This window comes from Sciurus vulgaris (assembly GCF_902686455.1).
Source record: "Sciurus vulgaris genome assembly, chromosome: 7".
Taxonomy (NCBI): Eukaryota; Metazoa; Chordata; class Mammalia; order Rodentia; family Sciuridae; genus Sciurus; species Sciurus vulgaris.
The window spans coordinates 66,804,849-66,817,956 of record NC_136467.1 but is presented as its reverse complement, the minus strand read 5'-3'; positions in this window follow the sequence as shown (position 1 = coordinate 66,817,956).

The following is a 13,108-nucleotide window of genomic DNA, read 5'->3' as shown; positions in this document are numbered from 1 at the left end:
ACATTTCAAAACAGATTTTCAGTTAAGTTGAGAGCAGATATGTGGGCAATCATGGTCCTATATGACCAAGGATTTGACAATTCCAGAATTCCTGAAATTGAAAGGCAGGGAGGTTGGGTGGGGTAGGTGAGTAGAGAGAAGAAAACCACAACCTTACTTAGGAGGGGAAGAAGATACAAAATAGAGGGAGATGGAAACATTTCTGTGACTGTCATATGAGGGACAAAAAAATGAATCCAACTGGTTGAAATTCATCATAGTCTCTTTTCTTGAAATAAAGTTGGAACCCCCACATCCACAGGTTCCACATCCCATGAATTCACCCAATTGCGTCTGGAAAACGTGGTTTGGCCTGTAATGGTTGTATCTCCACTGACGATAAACATTCTTGTTTTCCTTGTTATTATTTTCTAGACAAAACAGCCTAATAACTATTTACATAGTATTTAAATTGTACTAGATGTAATAAATTCAGGCTAATCCTCAAAAAGTTTTGGAGTTTGGATTTTTAGATTAGGGCTGTTCAACTGTTAAGGTCTATCTATATAAATATTCCAAAATCAGAAAAACTCTGGACAGCTGGGAGCGCCGTAAAGGAGGCCGCTCGGCACAGCGCTGGGACTCGGAGCAACCACTGGGGCTTCGGCGGCTGCCCAGGGGAAGAGTGGCGAGGAGAGCTGTGTGGACTCAGGACACCGGGGCCTGCCCTGAGGAGGAGAAGGAGGAGCGTGGCCACATGGATTCGGAGTGACTGCACCAGAGCTACAGGCGGTTGTCAGAGGAGAAGCTGCACGGTGAGCTGTTTGGACTCAGAACGACGCTTCTGAACCCCGGGGCCTGCCCTGAGGACGAGGAGGAGGAAGAGGAGCGCGGCCGCTTGGATTCGGGGTGACTACACCAGAGCTACAGGCGGTTGCCAGAGAAGGGGCTGCGTGGCGAGCTGTTTGGACTCAGACCACTTCTGAACCCCGGGGCCTGCCCAGAAGAGTAGGAGGAGGAGGAGGAGGAGGAGCGTGGCGGGTCCTTTGGACTCGAAGCGACTGCATTAGCGCTCCAGGCGGCTGCTCAGAGGAGAAGGCGAGTGGTGAGTTGTTTGGACTTAAAGTGACAGCTCCTGAACACAGGGGGGCTGCCTGGAGGAGAAGCGTGGTGGGACGCTTGGTCTTGAGTGGCTGCACCAGAGCTCCGGGCGGTTGCCCAGAGGACCCGTGCTGCGGGTCACGTGGACTCAGAGCCACTCAGAGTGACCGCTCCTGAACACCCCGGGGGTTATCTGGAGAAGGAGGAGGAACGGGGAGGGTCACTTCGACTCGGAGTGATTGATTGCCCAGGGCTACGGGTGGTTGGTGGAGGTGGAGGCACGCAGTGAGTTTTTTGGACTCCTAGTGACCCCACCGGAATACTGGGCGGCTGTCTGGAGGAAGAGGTGTGTGGCGGGTCTCTGGGATTCAGAGCGATTGTACAGGGCCCCAGGTGGCTGCTCAGAGGAGGGGCGGCATAGCCAGGCGATTAGGTGCAGAGCAGGGTCCCAGGATCTAGGAGGCTTCTGGGTGGAAGAGCCGCACAGAGACAGGCTTAGGGCGGAGCGAAGGTTCCAGGCCTGCGGGCAGATTCTCTGAGGAAGGGCAGCCTAAGGAGAGTCATCTGCAAAGGGTGAGGCTCCCAGGCCCAGGAGGTAGGTCTGGGCCCCTGGGAACTTTGCAGAGGAAGGCAGCCCAGCCCAGGTGGTAGCTGTAAATTGAGGGGAACCTCTAGGAGGGAACTGACCAGTGAAACCTCCCCACCGGGTGAGTCTTCCCTGCTGGATGAGGTTTCCCCACAAGGACGGTAAAAACAGAGACTCAGGCCCAAACAGGCCTTGCCTCAGCCCGCAGCCTAGGTACCCTTTGGATGACCATTGGTCAACAAGTGGAGGCACCTCTGCCCACTAGCAGGGATTATACCCCACCTGAAGGCCACCACTCCTAGAGAGGCAGCTTCCTTGTGGAGCACCGCATTATCAACTTCCTCCAAGACTTCAGCCTACTGAAGGCTAAGGGGGGATATATATAGAAATCTTCAGGGACATTGTAAGTCAATAGAGGAAATCTGCAATATCTCAGCGGTCCTCTGATACCTGAACAATATGAGAAAACAAGGAAAAAAAATGCTGCAAACAAATCTAGATGTTACATCAATAAAACCCAGTGACAGCATGGCAGAAGAAATGACAGAAAAGGAGTTCAGAATGTACATAATTAAAATGATCAGAGAAGCAAACAGTGAGATGAAAGAGCAAATGCACGCACTGAATGATGAGATGAAAGAGCAAATGCAAGCATTGATTGATCGCATCAATCGACAGTTAAAAGAGCAAATACAGGAAGCAAAAGATCATTTCAATAAAGAGTTAGAGATATTGAAAAAAAAACCAAACAGAAATCCTTGACATGAAGGAAACAATAAACCAAATTAAGAACTCCATAGAAAGCATATCCAATAGGATAGAACACCTGGAAGACAGAACCTCAGACATTGAGGACAAAATATTTAACCTTGAAAACGAAGTTGAACAAACAGAGAAGATGGTAAGAAATCATGAACAGAATCTACAAGAACTATGGGATATCATGAAAAGGCCAAATTTAAGAATTATTGGGATTGAGGAAGGCCTAGAGAAACAAGCCAAAGGAATGAACAACCTATTCAATGAAATAATATCAGAAAATTTCCCAAATCTGAAGAATGAAATGGAAAATCAAGTTCAAGAGGCTTATAGAACTCCAAATACACAAAATTACAACAGACCCACACCAAGGCACATTATAATGAAAATTCCAAACATACAAAATAAAGACAGAATTTTAAAGGCTGTGAGAGAAAAGAACCAAATTACATTCAGGGGGAAACCAATACGGATATCAGCAGATTTTTCAATCCAGACCCTAAAAGCTAGAAGGGCCTGGAACAACATTTTTCAAGCTCTGAAAGAAAATGGATGCCAACCAAGAATCTTATACCCAGCAAAACTTACCTTCAAATTTGACGATGAAATAAAATCCTTCCATGATAAACAAAAGCTAAAAGAATTTACAAAAAGAAAGCCAGCATTACAGAACATTCTCAGCAAAATATTCCATGAGGAAGAGATGAAAAACAAAGAAGCAAATCAGCAAAGGGAGGAACTATCCTAAAGAAATTCTCAAATAAAGGAGGAAACAAGTTGTGTCAAACAAATAAATAAATAAAATTTAAAAAATGAACCAAATGACCGGGAAACCAAATCATATCTCTATAATAACCCTGAATGTTAATGGCCTGAATTCATCAATCAAAAGACACAGACTGGCAGATTGGATTAAAAAGAAAGATCCAACAATATGTTGCCTGCAAGTGACTCACCTCATACAAAAAGATACCCATAGACTAAAGGTGAAAGGATGGGGAAAAACATACCATGCACATGGACTCAGCAAAAAAGCTGGAGTATCCATCCTCATTTCCGATAATGTGGACTTCAAGCCAAAGGTAGTCAGAAGGGATAAAGAAGGTCATTTCATACTGCTTAAGGGAAGCATAAATCAGCAAGATATAACAATCATAAACATCTATGCCCCAAACAGTGGCTCATCCATGTATGTCAAACAAATCCTTCTCAATTTCAGATACCAAATAGACCATAACACAATAATACTAGGTGATTTTAACACGCCTATCTCACCACTGGACAGATCTTCCAGACAAAAATTGAACAAAGAAACCATAGATCTCAATAACACAATCAATAATTTAGACTTAACGGACATTTATAGAATATACCATCCAACCAAGAGCGAATACACTTTCTTCTCAGCAGCACATGGATCCTTCTCTAAAATAGACCATATATTATGCCACAAAGCTAATGTTAGCAAATACAAGAAGATGGAGACACTACCATGTATTCTATCAGATCATAATGGATTGAAGTTAGAAATAAATGAAAGAGTAAAACACAGAAACTATTCCAACATCTGGAGATTAAACAATATGCTATTATATGATGAATGGATAACAGAAGATATTAGGAAGGAAATTAAAAAATTCTTAGAGGTAAATGAGAACAAAGAAACATCATATCAAAATCTCTGGGACACTATGAAAGCAGTACTTAGAGGGAAATTTATTTCATGGAGCGCATTTAATAAAAGAAGTAAAACTCAACAAACAAACGACCTAACACGACAGCTCAAAGCCCTAGAAAAAGAAGAACAGAACAGCACCAAAAGTAGTAGAAGACAGGAAATAGTTAAACTCAGAGCTGAAATCAATGAAATTGAAACAAAAGAAACAATACAAAAAATTGACAAAATAAATAGTTGGTTCTTCGAAAAAATAAACAAAATTATTAAACCTTTAGCCACACTAACAAAGAGAAGATGAGAGAAAACCCAAATCACTAAAATTCGGAATGAACAAGGAAATATCACAACAGACACGAGTGAAATACAAAACATAATTAGAAGCTATATTGAAAATCTATACTCCAACAAAATAGAAAATTTTGAAGATATCAACAGGTTTCTAGAGACATATGAATTGCCTAAACTGAACGAGGAGGACATACACAATTTAAATAGACCAATTTCAAGTACTGAAATAGAAGAAGTCATCAAAAGCCTACCAACAAAGAAAAGTCCGGGACCAGATGGGTTCTCAGCCGAGTTCTACAAAACCTTTAAAGAAGAGCTCATTCCAATACTTCTCAAAGTATTCCATAAAATAGAAGAGGAGGGAACCCTCCCAAACTCATTCTATGAAGCCAATATCACACTGATACCTAAACCAGACAGAGACTCATCAAGGAAAGAAAATTTCAGACCAATATCCTTAATGAACATCGATGCAAAAATTCTCAACAAAATTTTAGCAAATCACATACAAAAACATATTAAAAAGATAGTGCACCATGATCAAGTTGGTTTCATCCCAGGAATGCAAGGTTGGTTCAACATCAGGAAATCAATAAACGTAATTCACCACATTAATAGACTTAAAGTCAAGAATCACATGATTATTTCAATAGATGCAGAAAAAGCATTTGATAAAATACAGCACCCCTTCATGCTCAAAACACTAGAAAAAATAGGGATAGTGGGAACATTCCTTAACATTGTAAAGGCCATTTATGCTAAGCCCACGGCTAATATCATTCTAAATGGTGAAAAACTGAAAGCATTCCCCCTAAAAACATGAACAAGGCAGGGATGCCCTCTTTCACCACTTCTATTCAACATCGTTCTTGAGACTCTGGCCAGAGCAATTAGACAAACCAAAGACATTAAAGGGATAGGAAATGGAAAAGAAGAACTCAAACTATCCCTGTTCGCTGATGACATGATTATATATTTAGAGGAACCTGGAAATTCCACCAGAAAACTCTTAGAACTCATAAGTGAATTCAGTAAAGTAGCAGGTTACAAGATCAATGCCCATAAATCCAACGCATTTTTATACATAAGTGATGAATCTTCAGAAAGAGAAATTAGGAAAACTACCCCATTCACAATAGCCTCGAAAAAAATAAAATACTTGGGAATCAATCTCACAAAAGAGGTGAAAGACCTCTACAATGAGAACTATACAACACTAAAGAAAGAAATTAAAGAACACCTTAGAAGATGGAAAGATCTTCCATGTTCTTGGATAGGAAGAATTAATATTGTCAAAATGGCCATACTACCTAAAGTGCTATACAAATTCAATGCAATTCCAATTAAAATCCCAATTGTGTACCTTACAGAAATAGAGCAAGCAATTATGAAATTCATCTGGAAGAATAAGAAACCCAGAATAGCTAAAGCAATCCTTAGCAGGAAGAGTGAAACAGGGGGTATTGCAATACCAGATCTTCAACTCTACTACAAAGCAATAGTAACTAAAACGGCATGGTATTGGTACCAAAATAGAAAGGTAGATCAATGGTATAGAATAGAGGACACGGACACAAACCCAAATAAATACAATTTTCTCATACTAGACAAAGGTGCCAAAAATATGCAATGGAGAAAAGATAGCCTCTTCAACAAATGGTGCTGGGAGAATTGGAAATCCATATGCAACAGAATGAAACTAAACCCATATCTCTCACCATGCACGAAACTAAACTCAAAATGGATTAAGGACCTCGGAATCAGACCAGAGACCCTGCAGATTATAGAAGAAAAAGTAGGTCCAAATCTTCACCTTGTTGGTCTAGGATCAGACTTCCTTAACAGGACTCCCATAGCACAAGAAATAAAAGCTAGAATCAACCACTGGGATAGATTCAAACTAAAAAGCTTTCTCTCAGCAAAGGAAACTATCAGCAATGCGAAGAAATAGCCTACAGAATGGGAGAATATCTTTGCCAATCATTCTTCAGATAGAGCACTAATCTCCAGAATCTATAAAGAACTCAAAAAACTTTACTCCAAGAATTCAAATAATCCAGTCAACAAATGGGCTAAGGAAATGAATAGAGACTTCACAGAAGAAGATCTGCAAGCAATCAACAAACATATGGAAAAATGTTCAACATCTCTAGTAATAAGAGAAATGCAAATCAAAACCACCCTAAGATTCCATCTCACCCCAATTAGAATGGCGATTATCAAGAATACGAGCAACAACAGGTGTTGGCGAGGATGTGGGGAGAAAGGTACACTCATACATTGCTGATGGGGCTGCAAATTAGTGCAGCCACTCTGGAAAGCAGTGTGGAGATTCCTTAGAAAAGTTGGAATGGACCTACCATTTGACCCAGCTATCTCACTCCTTGGCCTATACCCAAAGGACTTAAAATCAGCATACTACAGAGACACAGCCACATCAATGTTCATAGCTGCTCAATTCACAATAGCCAGACTGTGGAACCAACCTAGATGCCCTTCAATTGATGAGTGGATAAAGAAACTGTGGTATATATATACAATGGAATATTACTCAGCCATAAGGAATGATAAAATTATGGCATTTTTAGGCAAATGTATGAAATTGGAGAATATCATGCTAAGTGAGATAAGCCAATCTCAAAAAGCCAAAGGACGAATGATATCGCTAATAAGTGGAGGATGACACATAATGGGGGGGAGGGAAGGGTTAGTGTTAGGGTTAGAGTTAGGGTTAGGGAGGGGGGCAAGTATGGAGGAAGGAAGTACTGTATAGAGGGTAAAGGGGGGTGGGAGGGGTGGGGGGAAGGGAAAAAATAACAGAATGAATCAAACAACATTACTCTATGTAAATTTATGATTACAAATGGTATGCCTTTACGCCATGTACAAACAGAGAAACAACATGTATCCCATTTGTTTAAAAAAAAAAAAAAAAAAAAAGAAAAACTCTGAAATATAAATTCTTTCTAGTGCCAGATATTTTAGGAAGTCATATACAACTTGTAATCTAGATGACTTAAAGTACATGGGAAGATGTGTGTAGGTTATATGCAAATAAATACTATATCATTTTGTATAAAGGACTTTGGTATCCACAGGAGCATGACTTCAGAGGATTCCAAGGAAGCTCTTACTTACTAAGGTTAAGGCACCTAGTGTGAGATAGTGAGATACTTTTTGATGAGTTTATGGGTAGCGGTTCTAGCTGAGCCACAAAAGAGGTAGCAAGGCATTGAGAAAAAATCCCTGATTTCACTTTTTACTACTAACGAGTTATGAATTATCAAATCTCATTAAGGATTCTTTTATTCATTTACAAGTTGGAGATAAAATGTGATTTTCTTTTTCTTGTGGAAATATTGTAAGGATGAACTAATGGAAGGCACGTGCAAGTCCTTGAAAAGTCAGACAGGATATAGATGAGCCATGTTACTAGTGGCAGTGTTGGGGCCCCCTGAAGAAGGTAAAATATTTGGATGTTTTAACTTCTTGCACACTTTTCTCAATGAAAGTTATTTTATTTAGCTCTGAGAAAAGTAACCAAAAACTATGGGCTTAAAGTATTGACAAGAAGGCATATTGTCAGTTCTCATGTGTCGAAGTGATATATTTTCAAGAAAATAATACCGCTTACATTTATTGGGAGATTTCTTTATAAATAGTATAATGAATACATCATCTAAATAAACTCATTTAATCCTCACAGAAATCCTATGAGATAGGTGCTATTGTTATCCCTTTTTAACCTGTGAAGAAACTGAGACATTGAAATTACGTTTTCCAAGGTCACAAAGTTATTAAATAGTATTCAGACATTCTGTCTTTAGACAGTACTACTAACCCCTAAATCATTCAGACTTTGTTATTGAGACTATCAACTCTTGTCACTGATTTGGGTGAGCTCTTTATACATACTCAGGTACTTACAAAATAACTGTAACATAATTTTTATTTTAGAATGCATTTAGATTTATGGAAGAGTTGCAAAGTTAGTACAGAGTGTTCCCATAAACATGTCATGTAGTTGCTTCTGATATGATAACTATGTATTTGACCATTATGGTTCAGTTGAAAAACTAAGAGGTTAACTTTGATACACCATTATAAATTAAATTATACACTTTATTTAGATTTGACTAGTCCCATACATGATCATGTTGCATTTTGTTGTGTGTCTTCATTGTCTCTTCTTGGCAACAATTTCTTCAATTTTCCTTGTTGTTCATGACGTTGACAGCTTTGAAAAGTAATTGTCAAGTTTTATGTATGAGTCTGCCTAACATTGTTTTTTTCAGTAGATTGAATGTATATTTTGGGGGGGAGGGGACAATACTACAGAAGTTTAAGTGAGAAACTGTTTTGTATCAGGTTACTTATATCAACATGCCTTATCACCAGTGATGTTAACCCTGATTACTTGGTTAAGTTATTGTTTTCCAGGTTTCTACACTGTTAAGTTCTTCTTTTTTCCTTTTTATACTCTGTTCTTTCAAGAAGTTACTAAATCCAACCTACACTCAAGTTGGGGATTACATTTGTACAATGCCCTTTAACTTGTGATGGAGTTACCTATTAATAAACCTAAAGTTAAGTTGAAAATGTTTTTAATATATTTTGATTAACAAACATTGTATCTTAATAACACAGTACACTTTAAAGTTTGTTGTTTATCTTTCTGATGGTATGGCTGACTGGGGGCTGTAACTTGTTGCCACTGCTCAGCACTGCATGAGGGCATGGTAATGAATACTGATAACCACTGAAAAGATCAAAATTCAAAATTTGAAGAAATGTTTCTATTTAATGCATATCACTTTTGTACCATCATAAAGTAAAAAAAATCCAAGTCAAACCTTTGTAAGTTGGAACAATCTCTGTATTTGAAATTCTTCTGAAAGGAATATGTCTCCCTGTTCATTTTCTAAGCTTCCCATATTCTTTTTCTATATATATTTTATTTTATGTGATACATAGTAATGTACATATTAATAGAGAACAGTGTGTATGACATTTTAATACATGTGTATAATATATAATGATCAGATCAGGGTGATTGGTATATCTGCCACTTAAGACATATCTCATTTCTTTGTGGTGGAAACATTTGATATCCTCTCTACTACCTATTTTGAAATATTAATTGTTGTCAATGATAGTTATCTTTCTGTGCTATATAACATTAAAAGTCATTTTTCTTATCAAACTATATTCCTATACCATTTAACTATCCTTTCTCCATACCTACCTCATCTATACCCTTCCCTGGCTCTGGTAAAAACTAGTCTGTTGTATGCTCTACTTCTTTGAGATCAACTTTTTAACCTACACGTAACTGAGAACTTTTGGTATTTGTCATTCTGTACCTGACTGACTTTGCTTAGCATAATTATCTGTAGTTCCATCCATGTTGTTAAAAATGACAGGATTTCATCCTTTCTTACAACTGAATAGTAGTCCATTGGTTATATGTACCACATTGTCTTTATCCATTTATCAGTTGATGGGCACTTGGGTTGTTTCCACTTCTTGGTTACTCTGAATAGTGCTGCAATGGATTTTGGAGTATAGTTGTCTCTCTGACATGATGATTTCATTTTCTTTGGATGAATAAGGAGGAATGAGATTTCTGGATAATATAGATGTTCTGTTTTTAATTTTTTGAGGAAATTCCATATTGATTTTCCTAATGGCTATGCTAATTTATATTCCCACCCATAGTGTACAAATATTCCTTTTCGTCTCCTTCCTCACAGGTACTTGTTTTCTTTATAGTCTTTTTGATATTAGCCATTCTTACTGGGGTGAGGTGACATCTCTTTGTGGTTTTGATTTGCATTTCTGTGATGATTAGTGATGTTGAACATTTTTTCATGTACCTGTTGGCCATTTGTAAGTCTTTTGAGAGAAATGTGTATTTTTTTTCTTGCTATTGAGTTTGTGGAATTCCTTATATATTCTGAATATCAACACCTTGTCAGATGTATTCATTGCAAATATTTCCTCCCATTCTGTATGTTGTCTCTGCAGAGTGTTTTCTTTATAGTGCAGAAATTTTTGAGTTTTATGCAATCACATTTTTCTATTTTTGCTTTTGTTTTTTGTGTTTTTAAGGCCTTGTACAAAAAAAATCATATTCCATTTCAGTGTCCTAAAGCATTCATCTTTTCTTTCCTTCTAGTAGTTTCAGTTTCACATCAGATACGAAAGTCTTTAATCCATCTTGAGTTGATCTTTGTAACTCATGAAATGTAAGAGTCTAGTTTCATTCTTCTGTATGTGAATATCCAATTCTCCCAGCACCCATTTATTGAAAAGACTATAGTTGGCTATAGATGAATGGTTTACTTTTTTTTCTTTCTTGTAAACAAATGGGATACATGTTGTTTCTCTGTACATGGCGTAAAGGCATACCATTTGTGTAATCATAAATTTACATAGAGTAATGCTGTTTGATTCATTCTGTTATTTTTTCCCTTCTCCCCACCCTCCCACCACTCTTTTCCCTCTATACAGTCCTTCCTTCCTCCATTCTTGCGCCCCTCCCTAACCCTAACTCTAACCCTAACACTAACCCCTCCCTCCCCCCATTATGTGTCCTCATCCACTTATTAGCGATATCATTCGACCTTTGCTTTGTTGAGATTGGCTTATCTCACTTAGCATGATATTCTCCAATTTCATCCATTTGCCTGCAAATGCCATAATTTTGTCATTCTTTATGGCTGAGTAATATTCCATTGTATATATATATATACCACAGTTTCTTTATCCATTCATCAATTGAAGGATATCTAGGTTGGTTCCACAATCTGGCTATTGTGAATTGAGCAACTATGAACATTGATGTGACTGTATCTGTGTAGTATGCTGATTTTAAGTCCTTTGGGTATAGGCCAAAGAGTGGGATAGCCGGGTCAAATGGTGGTTCCATTTCAAGTTTTCTAAGGAATCTCCACAGAGCTTTCCAGAGTGGCTGCACTAATTTGCAACCTCACCAGAAATGTATGAGTTTACCTTTCTCCCCACATCCTCGCCAACACCTGTTGTTACTTGTATTCTTGATAATCGCCATTCTAATTGGGGTGAGATGGAATCTTAGGGTGGTTTTGATTTGCATTTCTCTTATTACTAGAGATGTTGAATATTTTTCCATATGTTTGTTGATTGCTTGTAGATCTTCTTCTGTGAAGTGTCTATTCATTTCCTTAACCCATTTGTAGACTGGATTATTTGCATTCTTGGTGTAGAGTTTTTTGAGTTCTTTATAGATTCGGGAGATTAGTGCTCCATCTGAAGTATGATTGGCAAAGATTTTCTCCCACTCTGTAGGCTCTTTCGTCGCATTGATGATAGTTTCCTTTGCTGAGAGAAAGCTTTTTAGTTTGAATCTATTCCAGATATTGATTCTTGCTTTTATTTCTTGTGCTGTGGGAGTCCTGTTGAGGAACTCTGGTCCTAAGCCGATGTGTTGAAGATCTGGACCTACTTTTTCTTCTATAATTTGCAGGGTCTCTGGTCTGACTCCAAGGTCCTTAATCCATTTTGAGTTGAGTTTTGTGCAGGGTGAGAGATAGGGATTTAGTTTCATCCTGTTGCATATGGATTTCCAGTTTTCTCAGCACCATTTGTTGAAGAGGCTGTCTTTTCTCCATTGCATATTTTTGGCCCCTTTGTCTAGTATGAGAAAATTGTATTTATTTGGGTTTGTGTCCGTGTCCTCTATTCTGTACCATTGATCTACCTTTCTATTTTGGTACCAGTACCATGCCATTTTAGTTACTATTGCTTTGTAGTAGAGTTGAAGATCTGGTATTGCAATACCCCCTGTTTCACTCTTCCTGCTAAGGATTGCTTTAGCTATTCTGGGTTTCTTATTCTTCCAGATGAATTTCATAATTGCTTGCTCTATTTCTGTAAGGTACATCATTGGGATTTTAATTGGAATTGCATTGAATCTGTATAGCACTTTAGGTAGTATGGCCATTTTGACAAAATTAATTCTTCCTATCCAAGAACATGGGAGATCTTTCCATCTTCTAAGATTTTTCTTTAATTTCTTTCTTTAGTGTACTGTACTTCTCATTGTAGAGGTCTTTCACCTCTTTTGTGAGATTGATTCCCAAGTATTTTATTTTTTTCAAGGCTATTGTGAATGGAGTAGTTTTCCTGATTATTCTTTCCAAAGATTCATTACTTATGTATAAAAATGCATTAGATTTATGTGTATTGATCTTATATCCTGCTGCTTTACTGAATTCACCTATGAGTTCTAAAAGTTTTCTGGTGGAATTTCCTGGTTCCTCTAAGTATATAATCATATCATCAGCAAATAGGGATAGTTTGAGTTCTTCTTTTCCTATTTGTATCCCTTTAATTTCTTTGGTCTGTCAAATTGCTCTGGCTAGAGTTTCAAGGACAATATTAAATAGAAGTGGTGAAAGAGGGCATCCCTGCCTTGTTCCAGTTTTTAGGGGAAATGCTTTCAGTTTTTCACCACTTAGAATGATATTAGCAATGGGCTTAGCATAGATGGACTTTACAATGTTAAGGAATGTTCCCACTATCCTTATTTTTTCTAGTGTTTTGAGCATGAAGGGGTGCTATATTTTATCAAATGCTTTTTCTGCATCTATTGAAATAATAATGTGATTCTTGACTTTAAGTCTATTGATATGGTGAATGACATTTATTGATTTCCTGATGTTGAACCAACCTTG